The following is a 17,355-nucleotide window of genomic DNA, read 5'->3' as shown; positions in this document are numbered from 1 at the left end:
TGCAATAGTGTAGGCTTAGTATCAAGCTCAGTATATGTGCATTGATTGCCATGTTTCTGCAGAATATCTAATTAAATCTGTAATCTTGCTACAGTAAAGATCACTTGAGGTAAAGCTCCAGTAATACACAGATGGAAAGAATCTGCAAACTATTCTCACATGCCTGTTCAGAGGGAAGAAATATGCCATCAGACTAAAGAGGGACCTAGATTTCTAGCTTCTATGCAAAAATTTGGAGCTTTGCATTATGACGCTTTTGTTTCTGAGGAGGACTATGCACTTAAAAGATAGAAAACATACTCTATGACAAAGAGAGGGAAAAGTTTGTTTTCTTTAAATCATATCCAGAATTGATTGTTGGGAATTTAATCTTGGGAAGGTCTTCCCCTCCAGAAAACTAATTTGTGATATTCAAATGATGTTCTAACATCTCTCCTTTCTTTTCATTCACAAGGGATGTTCTATGTTTTTATTCATATGGATATATTATTTTATTATCAAATCAAACTCTATATTTTGATTCTGAATCTCAAGTACTTGCCTAAAATTAATTCCAGTCTAGACCAGTTTTTTGCCATCTATCGAATCTGAAATACTGTGCTTAACCACCACTATCCTCACTAGCCACCCCCACTCCACAGGAAAAAAAAAAAAAGTCATAATATCATAAAGTGAGACTTGATCAGAATAATCAGAAGCTTGTTTTTGATGAATAACTCAAGAACAGTGCTGATGTTCACTACACTAAAGAGCAAATAATATTATAATATTGAGGCAGTTATCATTTGAACATATGTTTCCAGGGATAATTATTAGAACATTTATTGGTATTTCAAATTTGCATTTTAATGCAAATAAAAATACTATCTGTGTTTGTCAATAATGTTAATATATATTTTTTTTTTCTATGTGTGTTTCCAAATGTGTTCACATCTTTCTATCAAAAGCCCTAAGATATTGTGGGATGCTTTGAATACTTATATGAGAGGGATGGGATTCTGAAAGTATTCTGACAATAACAGATTGCTACAGTTACCAAGCACATGAGGTATCATAGCTTTACTCCATAATTTTAATTGGAGAGCTGTGATGTACAATTTCTTGTTCAGTGACCTTCAGTTAGGAAATGCACTGTGCAGCACCTCTTAAGCAGTCAAGAATTTAATGCCTACCCTAATGCCTCAGTGACTTTAATAATGTCTGATGATGCAGTGCACCCCACTATTCAGCAAAACAGAATGAAGCTGCCTAGTCTAATAAATGGGGACTCTTTTTCTTTTCCCTTCATTTTCTTTTCCTTTTCCTTTTCCTTTTCCTTTTCCTTTTCCTTTTCCTTTTCCTTTTCCTTTTCCTTTTCCTTTTCCTTTTCCTTTTCCTTTTCCTTTTCCTTTTTCCTTTCCCTTTCCCTTTCCTTTTCCTTTTCCTTTTCCTTTTCCTTTTCCTTTTCCTTTTCCTTTTCCTTTTCCTTTTCCTTTTCCTTTTCCTTTTCCTTCTCCTTTTCCTTTTCTTTTTCCTTTTCCTTTTCCTTCTCCTTCTCCTTCTCCTTTTTCTTTTTTTTCTTTTTCTTTTTCTTTTTCTTTTTCTTTTTCTTTTTCTTTTTCTTTTTCTTTTTCTTTTTCTTTTTCTTTTTCTTTTTCTTTTTCTTTTTCTTTTTCTTTTTCTTTTTCTTTTTCTTTTTCTTTTTTCTCTCCTTTTCCTTTTCCTTTTCCCTTTTCCTTTTCCTTTTCATTTTCCTTTTCCTTTTCCTTTTTCTTTTTCTTTTCTTTTCTTTTCTTTTCTTTTCTTTTCTTTTCTTTTCTTTTCTTTTCTTTTCTTTTCTTTTCTTTTCTTTTCTTTTCTTTTCTTTTCTTTTCTTTTCTTTTCTTTTCTTTTCTTTTCTTTTTTTCTTTTTTCTCCCTCTTTATTTTTCCTTTCCCTTAAGTCTGAGACAGGGGTAAATTATATCTGCAGGGAACTGTTTCCATCTTTAAAGTGTGTATCTGGAGAATTTCAGACAAGAATAGAAAAAATTAAAGTTTTTTTTTTTTGTGCTATATTGAGCTCATCAACCACTATTGTAAGCTGCATTGATAATACCAGTCTAGGTTATTTTTTTCTATATAAGTAAACTGCAATATGTAGTTTGGTTCCCATCTACACCATATTCAATCCTATTATATGCATTCTTCTTTCTGACACACCACTTATAATACACTTGACCTCCTAAAACACCTATATATAAGTGTTTCCATCTATTCTCTAAGTAGTTATAGATACATTTACCATGAGAAGTTATATGTAACTGTCTTACGTTTAGTAGACAAAATACATAGAAAGGTTAACTTATGATGGAGTAATTTAATCCTATTAAGAGCTTATAGAAATATCTTAAGCCATAAAATATGCTATTGCACACTTATTTCTTATCAGAAATGTAAAGAAATTGCGCCTTGTGCCTCATTATAAGAAGTGCTACCTGTACTTCAAAGAAAAAAATTATGACAGAAAGTAAAAAGACAAAATTTTATTAATTATTGGGAAAAAATATACCTTAATGTAATTATTTCAAACAGTTGAAACAGTACATTACAGCAAGCAATGTAAATGTAAATCCAATAGGCATTTCTAAAAGGACTTCCCAAAGTTTTAATTTCAGATTCAAGAAAAAACACCAGATCAGTTCAGTGTGTAACCCTCATCCTTCCATTGTTGTAAAGTGAATTCTTGACAGTTGAACCTGAAAATGCAATGTTAGTGAAAAATGACATGCTCTATATGATTGTTTTAAGAGGAAAATAAAACTAAACGCAAACTTTTGAAATTGTGTTCTTCTGATTCCTAGAAGTAGATATAAAGGAAATTTTTATTCAAATAAAATTATCAACCCAACTTCTCTCCCTAATAATAGAACAGGCAGTTGATAATTTAGGGGTTTCTATAAGACAAGAAACAACAACAAAAAAAAGGGGCCCCTGGTCCATGTGATGTCCTTAATCCTATGTAACTTGAATGATCTTTCAATATCAGATCAAGGTAAGTACATCCTCTTCAATATATTCATAGTTAAAGTATTTGTCAAACAGCAAATATCACCCTGGTAAATAAACATTGAATAAAACATTTTCTTCATGGTAAAATATTCATGGGGAGACTGCAATGTTTGCTTTTTTTTTTTTTTTTTTTTTTTTTTTTTCCCCAAAGTGGATTTAAAGAGCAAGAATAAGAACACATATATATTACCCAGTATGAAATCTGTTATCATATATAGAAAATCACGGTGGGTAAAATATATTTATCAGGTACAATACTTTTGTCCATAGCAATGCATACAATTACAGACTTTTATTCCTTTAGAATGAGTAGTTAATTCCTTTCATGGCAAATTTTTTGTTGTTATTTGTTTTTTTTAAATGAATGGTGGTCATTTAATTGTTATCACAGTATAAAGGCATAACGTTTATTTCATTTTTTATCCATAACTTTGAAACAAAAACTTTTTTTGTTGTTGTTTTATTATTATTTTTATTTTATTATTTTATTTTATTTTATGTAATAATATACTCTTCAGCACTCAGCAGGCAAATATATTTTTCAAGATTCCTCTTTTAAATAACTTGTCTTACAAAGAAAAACTACCAGATAAGCACAATTTATCCACAGCATGTATTTTCAGCTAGGAGGCAGATAATTATTACTCTCTGCAGAAATAATATTATTCTACTTGCTCATGTAAAACAAACTTTAAATGTCCTTTTACAGTGATAAAGATTACACAGCACAGTGCCATTTTATGATAGAGCAATTACACAAAGGAACTTCCCATTAACATAAAGGTCAGAGGTGAGAGATGATCACCAGTTCTCACTAATACAAACTTATATTGGTTTAAGCTAAATGTAATGATCTAATAACAATGAGAACAGGGACTGTAAAAATCTAATAGCTATTGTGGTGCATTTTCAAACAAAATCATATAATCTGTGAACACCATAAGAATTATGTCACCTCCATCTCCTGTTTTTATTTCCTGCTCAGTTCTTCTTGTTATATAATACGGGAAGGATCATAGAACATAAATGAGCTACTCCATGTCACAGGTTATAATTACCTTTTTAATAAACTAGTGACAGATTTTAATATTAAAAAGCATCATTATGATTAAAAGAAACAAGCACAAAGTAATCTTTAAGCATTAAGAGAAAATTGAACTTTCAAAACAGCTGCTGCAATAGTTCTAAACATATTTACTTTGTAACATTCAGCAGTGTGCAGAATGCAGCAGAAAAAAAAAATGAAATAAGTTTAGTTGTTTGAAATTCTGTGTTAATATATGATGTATTCAAAGTTCTGAAGATGCCTTTTAGTGCAGTGCAGATGATTTCTTAAATCCTTCTCTCTTCTCTTCTCTTCTCTTCTCTTCTCTTCTCTTCTCTTCTCTTCTCTTCTCTTCTCTTCTCTTCTCTTCTCTTCTCTTCTCTTCTCTTCTCTTCTCTTCTCTTCTCTTCTCTTCTCTTCTCTTCTCTTCTCTTCTCTTCTCTTTCTTCTCTTCGCTTTCCTCCCCTCCCCTCCCCTCCCCTCCCCTCCCCTCCCCTCCCCTCCCCTCCCCTCCCCTCCCCTCCCCTCCCCTCCCCTCCCCTCCCCTCCCCTCCCCTCCCCTCCCCTCCCCTCCCCTCCCCTCCCCTCCCCTCCTCTCCCCTCCCCTCCCCTAACCTCCCCTCCCCTAACCTCCCCTCCCCTCCCCTAACCTCCCCTCCCCTAACCTCCCCTCTCCTCTCCTCTCCTCTCCTCTCCTCTCCTCTCCTCTCCTCTCCTCTCCTCTCCTCTCCTCTCCTCTCCTCTCCTCTCCTCTCCTCTCCTCTCCTCTCCTCTCCTCTCCTCTCCTCTCCTCTCCTCTCCTCTCCTCTCCTCTCCTCTCCTCTCCTCTCCTCTCCTCTCCTCTCCTCTCCTCTCCTCTCCTCTCCTCTCCTCTCCTCTCCCTCTCCTCTCCTCTCCTCTTCTCTCCTCTCTTCCTCTTTTCCTCTTATTTCTCTTCTCTCTCTCTCTTTTTTTCCAGATTTCTAAGAAAAACATCGATAATGCATTTGCAAATTTGATATTGTTTCCAATAATTTTGAGCTTTAATGAAAATAAATAGTAATATTGAATTCGGTCTGCATCTTTTCTATAAATCCCATGTATGGGCTAGAATTTTATTTCAGTGACAAGTTAGAATGTGAATCAAATATCAAATGCATGTAAAATGTATATATCACTACACCACTCTATACACCACTCTTCCTCACAGAAGATAGAACAGTAGAAGCAGAGAAGTCTGTCTCTTAGTTTACCCAGACACTTTCTAGCTTCATAAGTACTGAGAAAACATGACCTTGTGCTTTAGCAGACTGTTATGAGTAATACAGGATTATTTGGCTATTCCTTTACTGATGTAGATCTAGTAAATCAAATATGTCTGTTATCACCTTCAGGGGAGCTGGCCATCAGGCCTGCAATGGCTTGCATGTATATTAGCAAACCCCTCTTTTGATCATAAAGTGGCAGCCCACAAACAGATACTGCCTCATTTCCTCACACAAGCATAGACTTTGTGTTTTATCTCATTCTCATAACCAATAAGAGTGACAAATTAGGTCATAACGACAATCATTTTCTTGCCAAAAAACTCCAATGTTTTATTCTCAAATAAAATGCCTTACAACGTAACCTGTCTTGATAGAGGTAAGGGAATGAGTCCCCCTTGGATTCAGTTATGTGATAAAATGAAGCTTTTTGTGTAGCAGGGAATTTTTAACTTGATACACTGTATGAGGCTTTTTCAAAAGTCATGAATAAATTTTAAAAGGAGGAACTTAGCTGTCCATCTATCTGCTTAGCCTAGGCAAAATTTGTTTCAAAAAGGTGTAGTTTTCCTTATTATTCTATCCTCCTCTGTGTCCTGTGAGGGAGCTTTATTTTCTCATGGAAGGCACTTATTCATTTGAGGATAACTTCTGGGTTTAAAGATAGTAGTATTTCAAAATAAACTCAGATGCACATGTTTATACACAGGTGAATTTCTATGCTTCAGAAATGCTTATTTCATTATATTTTCCCTTACTTCTGCAAGTATCAGCTGCTTGCAGTTATATATATATAAAAAAATAATAATTAAAAAAAATAAAAATCAGTATGTAAGAATCTTTATTATTTTGTAAAGCTGTCAGATTTATGAGTGTTGTGGGAGAACGACAAATATTTTTAAAAACATAGCAAAAAACCCCCCAAAAACAACAAACAAACAAACAAAGACAAAAAAACAAAACAAAACAAAAAACAAACAAAAAAAAACCCACCAAAACTGTACAGGTATAGGTGGATAATTCTCAGAAGATTTTACATAAGGATAAATGCTTTTGCACAAGATTTTGTGCCTCATTCCTTTACAGGGAAAAGCAAAGTTCTCTTTTTGACTGTAATAAGCAAGCTAGTTCTTTTTTTTCTTCTAGTCATGTGTTGAGTATCATATATATTTTAAGCACAGCTAACTTTCTTGAAACCCATAGAAGAATTTTCTACAGTACAGATGAAGTTCTCCGGCTTTGAAGTCAGTCAGTCATGTAACAACCGGACCATTGTTTTATAATGGGATCTCCCATTTTGTCTTACTTGGAACACTGAAATGAGGACTTAAACTATCATTACTCAAAGATGTAAAAAAAGATTATGAATAGTATGAATTTGCAGACCATGAAGGATCAGAAATGTGCATTTAGACAACATGCTCAAAGTTAGAGGGGCTTATTTTTCTTTTAGATATAATGTTGACACATTTATTCCACAGAATCAGTACACAAACATGTTCTAGTCAACAGCATTCCATTTTGTATAAACTTGATGTAGTGTTCACTGCTTTCCCTGATTAATCCTGAGACCACACTTTGCCATTTTAACTTGCATGTTCTTTGATGTCTAAAGTAGGATGAGAATGTGAAAGCATATATGTACTTTTTTTTCCCCGTGGGTCCTTTTATTTAGTGGATGACCAAAACATTCAGGAAATAAACAAAAGAACAATGAACAAAGAGGGCTGAACTAATAATCAGGAATCTTATGAAAGTCAGTACTCTAACAGGGGTCCAGAATATGCACAGAAAACAGCTGAGTATCTAAATTTATTCATAGCAGTGAAGGAGATTCCTGCTAATTCTGATTAGCCAGACTCTAAGTGTCTTTGTAAAAGGACAGTTACACAAGACAAAAGGGTAAACATCTTTTTTACCTGGTATTGTTTTCAAAATTAAACTTTCAGTTCAACAAATCTTGTTTTATTTGTAAATCATGCTAATTCTCCTTTGAAAAGAAATGTAAAGGTAGGGCTTTTAAAAAAAAAAAAAATGTTTTATTCTTTTAACAATGACAACAACAAATTAAATAAACATCTGAGTTTTTTTGTTTGTTTGTTTTGTTTGTTTGTTTTCTTGTTTGTTTGTCTAAGGCAAGGCAATATCTATCATGTCTCTGCTATAGTGATTATTATGAATTTTAAAATTTCTATATATTATTTTACTCTCATCAGGACACAAGGCTTACATGAACAGAAGATTTCTGCCTACATGAAGAACTCAATAGGAACCAAATGCTTGCTAGAAAGTAGCTCCCATGTACTATGAATGGAAGTAAATCATTAGCAAAATTGTTTTCCGTTAGATTATTTTTAAAGCAAAATAGAGAAGTAAATTTACCCTAAATATCCACCTTCATAGCAATAAATGAAGCAAATGCACTAAAACATACCACTCGATGAGGATTTAATAAATGACTGGATGCTATGAAATCTGCCCTGAAGAGTATTTGTACATGTGGGCATATAAATGTGCAAAACATTCATTTAAATTATGATAACAATTTTTTAAGGAAGTGTCTTATATTCTCCTATATATATATATATATATATATATATACATATATATATATATATATATATATATAAAGCTTATGCTGTAATTTTGTTGTTGTTGTTTTTCAGATAGAAGGATGCATCAACTAAATTGGGACAAATGGTCATACCAGCAGCATGAGAAAACTGTACTACTGCTTGTTGGTTTACAGCAGTAACCATTATATGAGTAGATAAAATAACATTAAAACGATACAGTTCTGTAAATATTATTCCTTTGTACTTTGCAGCAGTGTGAAATCATCTCAAATACTGAGTTCAGTTTGCCCCCCTCACTACCAAAAGGATATTGAGTTGCTTGAGCATGTGTAGAAGAAATGAACAAAGCTGGTGAAGGGACTAGAAGGGGACCCTTTACAGCTACATGAAAGGAGGTTATACTGAAATGAGCTTGGGTATCTTTTTCAAGTGACAAGTGATAAGACATGAGGAAAAGTTCTCAAGTTGCTTCAGGAGATCTAGATCGTACATTTAGGAGAATTTCTCCACAGAAAGGGTGATCAAGAATTTGGTTGGGCTGCCCAGTGGTGGAACTCCAGTGGAGTTCCAGTCACTGGAAACATATTAAGAGATGTGTGGACATATGAGCATGGTTCAGTGATGGGACTAAATGGGTCAAGTTGATGGTTGCTCTTCATTATCTTCATAGCATTTTCCAATATAGAATATGGTTCCAGTACTATATTCAGAATATCGAGCATGGAACAAACATTAATTGGCTTGTAGTCTAGTGTCTTCTCTGTGGTAGACATGGACCTAACTTCATCTCTCTAGAGCCCCAGAGGTGTCATAGAAAGGATATAAATTGAAATTTAATCTATGCTCAATACATATCACTAACTGCCACAACAAGTTTCTCATGATAATGCTGGGATTTATCACATGCAGCGAATGCCAGTTTTGTTTGTGCAGTTTTTGTTTTGTTTTTCTGTTAATATCATATGTTCATCTGAATTGCCCAAAGACCTAGTGGAATAAGAATTAAGTTTTGTCACATTTTTTCTGTTCAGTACCTACGCTTGTTAAACCTGAGAAGTAACTTCTGTTTGAAAATCTGTTTGCATAATGATTGTACAATTATAAAAATTAATTAGACTATAACAATTGCAATGTTTTCTAGTCAAGCTGTGATTATTAAACTTGAAAAAGACAAAAAGATAAGAAATATTTGTTCAATATATAAAGCATTAAACAGGAAAAACAGAATTGTCTGAAGCAAATACAGTACACGATGAGGTAACACCATCCAGTGGTCAGCTTCTGCAGCTCATATGCACAGCATTTTTAAGGAATTAAACAATATAATAGCTGTTCTTTTGGCAGTCAGCATTAAGCAGCAACAATATACGTAATATAAAATGTTTCTGTTGCATTTCTTTTTTTTAAGTCAGGTCAATTTTTAGTTACAGTAGAGTACAGTCTCAGTATAGTAAATTGAAAAAGCAAATAGGCAAACAGACAGATTAGAGTAATGCTTATAAAACTGAGCTTTGTTTCCATGCTATCTCACAACACTTCGTTTTAACACACACTTCTTATTTCCTTGGAATGAAGTTTGTCTTATTGAAAGAAGCCCACAATAATTCCAATTTGAGTGAAAGGTACAAGGTGGAATATATTTTTTCATGAGATAACTGCTGGAAATAAGGGGCTGGAGGAGAATACCCTTTTCCCAAATATTTAAAAAAATACATTATAATAATGCATAATACATTATAATTAGAATACAAAAAAAATAGCAGAAACTGGTTGAAAAAAAATAAATAAATTGAGACAGGGTTTATGTAACTGTAAATGTAACTACATTTCTCTTAATTTTCTTGGCATTATACATAAATGTACTGAGAATCTTCATACCGTCATGAAATTGTACTGTATAAGTAAAGAGTTGTACCTAACCTAAGGGTACAAAATATGAATCCTCTATTCTCATAACACTAGCACGAGTTTGTCTTTCCTGGAGAGCTGGGCAGTAAGAAACATTAGGTTTAACAAAAGCAAGTGTAGAGTCTTGCACCTGGGTAGAAATAATTGCATGCACCAGTGCAGGCTGGGAGAAGACCTGCTGGAGAGGAGCTTTGCTGAGAGGGACCTGGGCGTCCTGGACCATGAGCCAGCACTGTGCCCTTGTAGCCAAAAAAAACAGTGGCATACTGGGGTGTATTAAAAAGAGCATGTCCAGCAGGTCGAAGGAGGTGATCCTCCCCCTCTACTCTGCCCTGGTGAGGCCTCATCTGGAATATTGTGTCCAGTTCTGGGCTTCCCAGTACAAAAAAGACAGGGATCTCTTGGAAAGAGTCCAGTGGAGGGCCACTAAGATGGTGAAGGGCCTGGAGCATCTCCCCTATGAGGAGAGACTTAGGGAACTGGGTCTGTTTAGCCTTGAAAAAAAGAAGGCTGAGGAGGGACTTGATCCAGGTTTATAAATACCTGAGGTGTGGGAGCCATAGTGGTGAGTCTGGTCTCTTTTCAGTAGTGTGTAGGGATAAGTCTAGGGGTAATGGGATGAAAGTACAGCATAGGAAGTTCCACACGAATTTGCGGAAGAACTTCTTTACAGTAAGGGTGACGGAGCACTGGAACAGGCTGCCCAGGGAGGTGGTGGAGTCTCCTTCTCTGGAGATATTTAAGACCCTCCTGGACGCCTACCTGTGTGACATGGTGTAGGGAGCCTGCTTTGGCAGGGGGTTGGACTTGGTGAACTCTAGAAGTTCCTTCCAACCCCTACAATTCAGTGATTCTGTGATTTCCCACTTATCATGCCGTTTATTCATGGAATCACAGAATACCCTGATATGAAAAGAACTGACAGGAATTAAGTCCACTTCCTGCTCCACATAGAACCACTTCAAAATCATATCATGTATCTGAAACTTTTGTCCAGATAATTCTAGAATTCCAGCAAGCTCAGTGCCATAAGCCTTTCTGTACAGATCTTATTCAGGTGCCTGGCCACTCTCTCAGTAGTTCTGTCATCTAGTGCTATGTACGGTAGAAAGTTTGGTGCAGCACACACTTTTGAGGTTTTTTTCTAGACCTTAGTGCATCTGAATTTCAATACCTTGAACTACTTAGTAAAAATAGTTTGAAATAAAATAAGGAAGTTAAATTTACAGATAAATTCACAGATATGTGTTGATAATAGCAACGTCTACTACTTAGGGTTCCATACTCTTAAACTCAATGAATTCTCCCAGTTCTTCTGCCAAATTCATCTATTAACTTCCTGATCATGTTATAGTTGAAGACTGCTTTGTGTACTATGTAGACAGTGGAAAAGAAACAGTTTCTGCTTTTCCTTTTCTAGTTTTCGATGATCAGAAGTCATCTGACAGAAAATATCTCTACAGAATTTATTGATCAGTTCACTCATCCTATAAAACTTTGTTAGGAGATAAGAAACACATTTGATTTTTACTTACATTTTTCCCTGCGTTCCTGCTTGCTGGTGTAATTTAGTCATAGCTAAGCAACTTGACAGTTCACAGATATTCCTAGAATCATGGAATAATATAATCATTAAAGTTAGAAAAGACATCTAAGATCATCTAGCCCAACAATCAACCCGTCACCTGTAAAACTAAGTGTCACACCTAAACATTTCTTGAACACCTCCAGGGACAATGACTCCATTGCATCCCTGGACAACCAGTTCCAGTGAATTGCCACTCTTTCTAAGAATATATTTTTTTCCTAATATCCAACCTTAAGGTCTCTTGTTACAACTTGCCATTACCTCTCATCACTAGGTACCTGAGAGAAGAGAATGACCCCTATCTTGCTACAGACTCTTCAGGTAGTTATTGAGAGTGATAAGGTCTCCCTGAAGCTTCTCATCTGCAGACTTAACAATCCTTAGCTGTTCCTCATAAGTCTTGTGCCCCAGACCGTTAAGCAGTTTAGTTATTTTTCCCTGGATGTGTTCTGGGGTTTCAGTCTCCTTCTTATAGTGGGGGGTTCAAAACTGAACACAGTGCTAGAGGTGTGGCCTCATCTGTGCCAAGTATGGGAGAACAGTCACTTTCCTAGTTCTATTAACTGTACTGTTTTTGATACAAACCAGAATGCTGGTCTTCTTGGACACCTGGGCACACTGCTGACTCAAGTCTGATGCACATCCCTCTTATGACTTTGTGACCAAAGTGTAAGACCCAACAGTTGATTTTGCTGAACATCATTCAACTAGCCACCGCTCATCTATCCAGCCTACATATATCCTTTTGTAGGACCTTCATATCCTAAGGCAGAATAAGATATCATATCAACCTGTCATCTGCAAACTTACTGAGTTAATGTATTTGTAAAAACAATTATTGTATTTATATATCTTTATTTATTATTATATTTATATATCTTACAATATATATATTGTAAAAATATATATATGTTCTTTTTTACAACTGTGGGCAGTTGAAGTTCTTGGTAGGTTTTTGCCTCTCTAATTTTATCTCCTTGTATCCTAGCAACATTCCTGTACTCATCCTGAGTTGTCTACTTTATCTTTCAATCATGATAAATTCTCTTTTTGTCCCAGAATCAGAGTGAATGATCCCTGTTCAATTAGGCTTGTCATCTTCATCCATGGTTCATTTATGGCACACAGGGGTAGCCTACTCCTGGGCTTCTAAGATTTTCTTCTTGGGAGATGTCCAGCCTTCCTAAAATCCTTTGATAATCAGGACTCACTCTCAAGGAACTCTCCTGACTATTGTCCTGTACAGTTCAGTGTTACCCTCTGGAAGCCCAATGTAGTAGTCTTGCTGACCCTGCTTTCAACTTGACCAAGAATAGAGAATAAAATAATTTTGGAATCTTTACATTGTCACAGGCTGTTAATAAATGCAATTTAAAGCAATACTAGTCCATCAAACAGAGCAACAACAACAACAACAACGAAATATTATATTTGAATTCTGACCCTCAGAATTGAGAAAATAATTTAATTACACTTATTCATCTTGTCTTTGTGAAAGATAATATTAAACATGTAATCATCATAAATATATAATCTCCCACACATACATTTCATCCAGCCTTTCACTTTATCCTACAGAGGTGTTCTATTCACTGTAAAACTCACCTACATAGAATGTAGCAGGATTCATGTAAACCGCTAGGTTTATAACATGGTTATATCTTCTGGGGAAAAAAAAAAAAAAAAGAAAGAAAAAAAAATTGCCTGTATTTATATGTTTATTTTTCTGTAAGAATTCAGAAAAACAATATTGTCTGATTTCCTTCGTACTATAAAAAATACACCTAATAAATTTTATTCCATGCACATTTACTATTTTTATATTTAAATAATGCTTCTTTAATTTCAGTATTGTCTTAAGGATCATCGATTTATTCCATGCACATTTACTATTTTTATATTTAAATAATGCTTCTTTAATTTCAGTATTGTTTTAGGGATCATCGATTTATGTTCCCTTATCAGGTTGTCATGGTTTTGTAATTTTTGCTATTGGTATTCCACATCATAACATCATGTGGAGCACAGAGAAGAACTACATGTCCCAGAGAACCTCACGGTTAGAGGGAAATACGTCACAGAAGTGACGCTGACTCTCTCTCTCACTGCCTGGCTGTGGGTGTGGGTGTGCTTACAAATTGTGGCGCCTTCAGTTTCAAGGTAGGCTTCTCAGTCTTCAGAAACCTCTCTCTCTCTGTCTCTTATTTTACTTGATTTATTAGCCTTAATTTCAATTAGATTGTATTATATTGTGTTATCTTTCATTCTGATATCATAGTTAGTAAAATATATTTTCCTCCTTAGATCATTGCTGATTCTCTGGTTCCTTGAGATCAGATCCCATATCCCTACCTTTTTCACTTTTCCCTTCCGATTTGTAGGAGGCTAGGGGGGGGGGGGCCACAGTCCTACTGCTCTCCCCCCTCCAACCCTGTCATGGACATAGATTGATCTAGATAACTCCATGACAGGTCTATACAAATGTTTAGTTTTTCTTCATCTCGCATTTTTGTTTGATTGATTATTTGTTTAAATTCATTATATTGTGTAAATTCTCTGTACCTTCTATACATGCTACATATGCCTTTCCCTTGGCAATTTTTGTCTCATTTAGCAGTACTATTACTGTCTGAGCAATTCACACCCTTAGTATGCTTTTACGGAATTCTGCGTTATAAATATTCATGTATCTCCTGTTAATGTTTTGATTTCACTGTCTTGCTTGATTTTTCTCCAAAAAATTCCTAGGTTCCCCGCATATAAGCATCTGAATACCTGTCATCTGATCACATCCATTTTTTTCCATTTTTACCTCTTCCATTAACTTTTGAAATTATTAGTATATATTTAATATTGTTTTGATTTTCTCATTATTTTAACTTCCCTATGAATGAATTTGGCTGATTATCAATTCAGTTTCTGGAACTCTGTGAATTAGGAGAACATCTGAAAAAGAGGCATTGTACTCTCTCAACTTTTAAGAGGCATTGTACTCTCCCAACTTTTAAGCATACGTTACTTTTCTTGACTGAACATATTCCAGCAGCCTGAGTTGTCACTAAGACCTGCACAACAACTGTCACAGGAAGAGCAATTATTGTTTGTGTACCATGTTGTGGGGAAACTTTTTTTAAACATTTCTCCTGTGAATGCTGAATACACTCTGATGAGCATTGTGTAAAGGAGAGGTCTTGTATATAAAAAAAGGTTTTAAGCTTACTCAACATTTTATGTTCAAGTATTTAAAAAATATATGTATACCAAGAGAAGAAAGAATGAGTTAGTATACACCTAGAGTAGCTAAAGGAGTAATGAGATGGAATTAGGAAATTAATGTTTAGGTTAAATTAACATTTAAACTAAGCAGTGAGAATGTCTTTCTGATACTGAAGGTCTCTAGCCTGTGAAAATGTTTCATAGCTATACTGGCTTTGGCTAGAATACAGTTAATCTTCTTTATGATAGCTTATATGGTGGTGTGGTTTGGACTTTTAGCTTATGCTAAACTGAGGACTTTTCAGCTTCTCAAGTTACCCCATCAGCAAGCAGCTGGGAATACACAAGAAGATGGGAGGGTATAGAATCAAGCCAGTTGATGCAAGCTTCCCCATACAATATGATATCACTCAGAAGTAAAATGTGGTGAAAGGTAGGAAAGAGAGGGAAAGCTGTTCGAAATTAGGGCATTTGTGTTTCAAAGTAACTGTTACACATAATGAAACCCCACTTTTCTTGACACAGCTGAATATTTCAAGAAAATGGGAAATAGGGAATGAATTACACTACTTCATACCTTTATGTTCATGTATACCTGGCTTTTTCTTTACCTATTGAACTGTCTATATTTCAACACAAGATGGTTCTCTCACTTTGACCTTCCCAGTTCACTCTCCTTTCCTACTGGTGGTATATGAGCGAGCAGTTGAACAAATGCCTGCTGGAGTTAGCCTTAAAATATTAAATACTAAAGAATTATTTCTTATGAAAATCACCAGTTCTTGGGCACAGAATGAGGAAATGCTGTTAAGTAAAAGCAATGACTTATTCAAAGAAAAAAAAAGGCAGGTAATGACATAAATATTTTCTATCTTTATTTTTGTCCTTTTCAATTTCACTATTGAATATTATGTGCCGAGAGGTTTTGCGAGAAAGCAACCATTCTTCAAGCTGACATAAAGTAGTAATTCTTAGGTTTCTAGTCATCAGATACTGTCATTAAATTTCTAAGCTCTATAACATTTAAGTCTTTAAGTCCTCTAGTCAGTCATTATGTGACTGGTAAAGACCAAACAGATCATTAATCCTTAAACAGCTATCAGTGTTTAAATTTCCTGTTGCAGAATCAAAAATGTCACTCATCCATAATTCATAAGTTTTGTAAGAACAGCAATTAATGGCTTGCTGTAGCCCTATAATCCATGAGTTGAAGTCCCATGTAGGATTTAAGACCAGTGTAATTCAAATGAGATTACGAGCAATGTAGCAATTGTGTCTGAACAAGAGGGCTAAAAACCTTTCAGCTCGATTCTGAGGGAAAAAATTGTTTACGTGAATATGTAATTACTTTGTAAGATGACTATGGATCATAGTTAATAGGACTACAAGACAATGAGTTTGTCCTTGAGGTTAGAATGCAGATTTGCATTTAAGATATATTTAGATGCTGTCCTACGGAGTTTAACTCTGTTTAGTTGACTTTTATAGAAAAATATGGGGGGGGGGGGAGGTGGGGGGGGGAGGGAAGTTCTATATTCCAAGTCTAATCTGTAAACTTTACAGCAGCAAAATATCCTTCTCAGCATGTGTCCTAGACAATACTACTGATAATGCAAACAGATCTCATTTAGCCATTAATGGGTACTTAGGGTATTTCATTCTCAATACTCATTTTGTGTCTTTGCATCTTTGCTAATCTACTAGATATGTTGAACAAAAGGATCAAGAAACAGCCTCCTGAATCAAAGGCTTGTAAGAAACTAAAATTAGATGAGCAGATAGCTAAAAGAAAAATAATGTAGTTATTTTTGACTTAAGAAGTATTAGCTTTCTTCTCTGAATCAGTGAAACACTACGAAGCAGTGAATTGTGTGTAGATATCAATTTTCTCAGTGTGCTAAGAAATATAAAACACATAAGCAACTATTAATTACTCATGTAAAATAATCACCTATAATCTAATGTCACACAAAGTGAAAAAAAAAAAAAGCTTTCAATAGTTTTATAAGTGCAAATCCTAATATGGCATAAGACATGGGATTCAAAATTTAAAAAAAAAAAAACAACAAAAAAAACAACAAAAAAAAAAAACAAAAAAAACCCCAAAAAACTCCCTTAAGATATGTTTGCCACAACAAAATATATGGAATTATTTTAATGAATAAACACGGAAAAGTTAATGAAATTAAAACACACTGCATGCTGGCCAGCTGATTGATGCAACCCTATTTACTCTCAGTCTTTGAATGTGAACCTTCTACCAATTGTTTTGTTTAGCTGTAAGCTGAAAATTGTGTCCAGAAAGATACTTTCTGAGGAGAGGATTTACAGAGGTACTAGGCTCTGCTTCTGGTTTCTGAAAATAGGATGCATAGAAATGGCACAAAGGTACACCTGAAGTAGTTCAGACTGGACATTAGGAAAAATTCCTTTACCATGAGGGTGTTCAAATATTGAAATAGCCCTCTTAGAGAGATGGATGGTTACCCATTCTAGTCAGTGTCTAAAAGACAATTGTATAATGGCTCCAATAAAAGTTTAATTTTTTATTGTCAGTCCTAGAGAGGGGCAATCATTTGGGTTCAGTGACCTTTGAAAGTCCTTTCCAATTGACTGTTGTATTGTTTTCAGTTCAGTTTAGTTCTGTTCTATCTTATTCTGTTCTGTTCTGCTCTGTTCTGTGTCACATTTTTTTTTTTTTCTAATATCAACCAAGCTCCTTACTATATAATGCCATACTTTTAACAGC

This window comes from Coturnix japonica, chromosome Z (assembly GCF_054131305.1).
Source record: "Coturnix japonica strain WE chromosome Z, WE-NBRP24, whole genome shotgun sequence".
Lineage (NCBI taxonomy): Eukaryota > Metazoa > Chordata > Aves > Galliformes > Phasianidae > Coturnix > Coturnix japonica.
Note: the sequence above shows the minus strand (reverse complement) of the source record.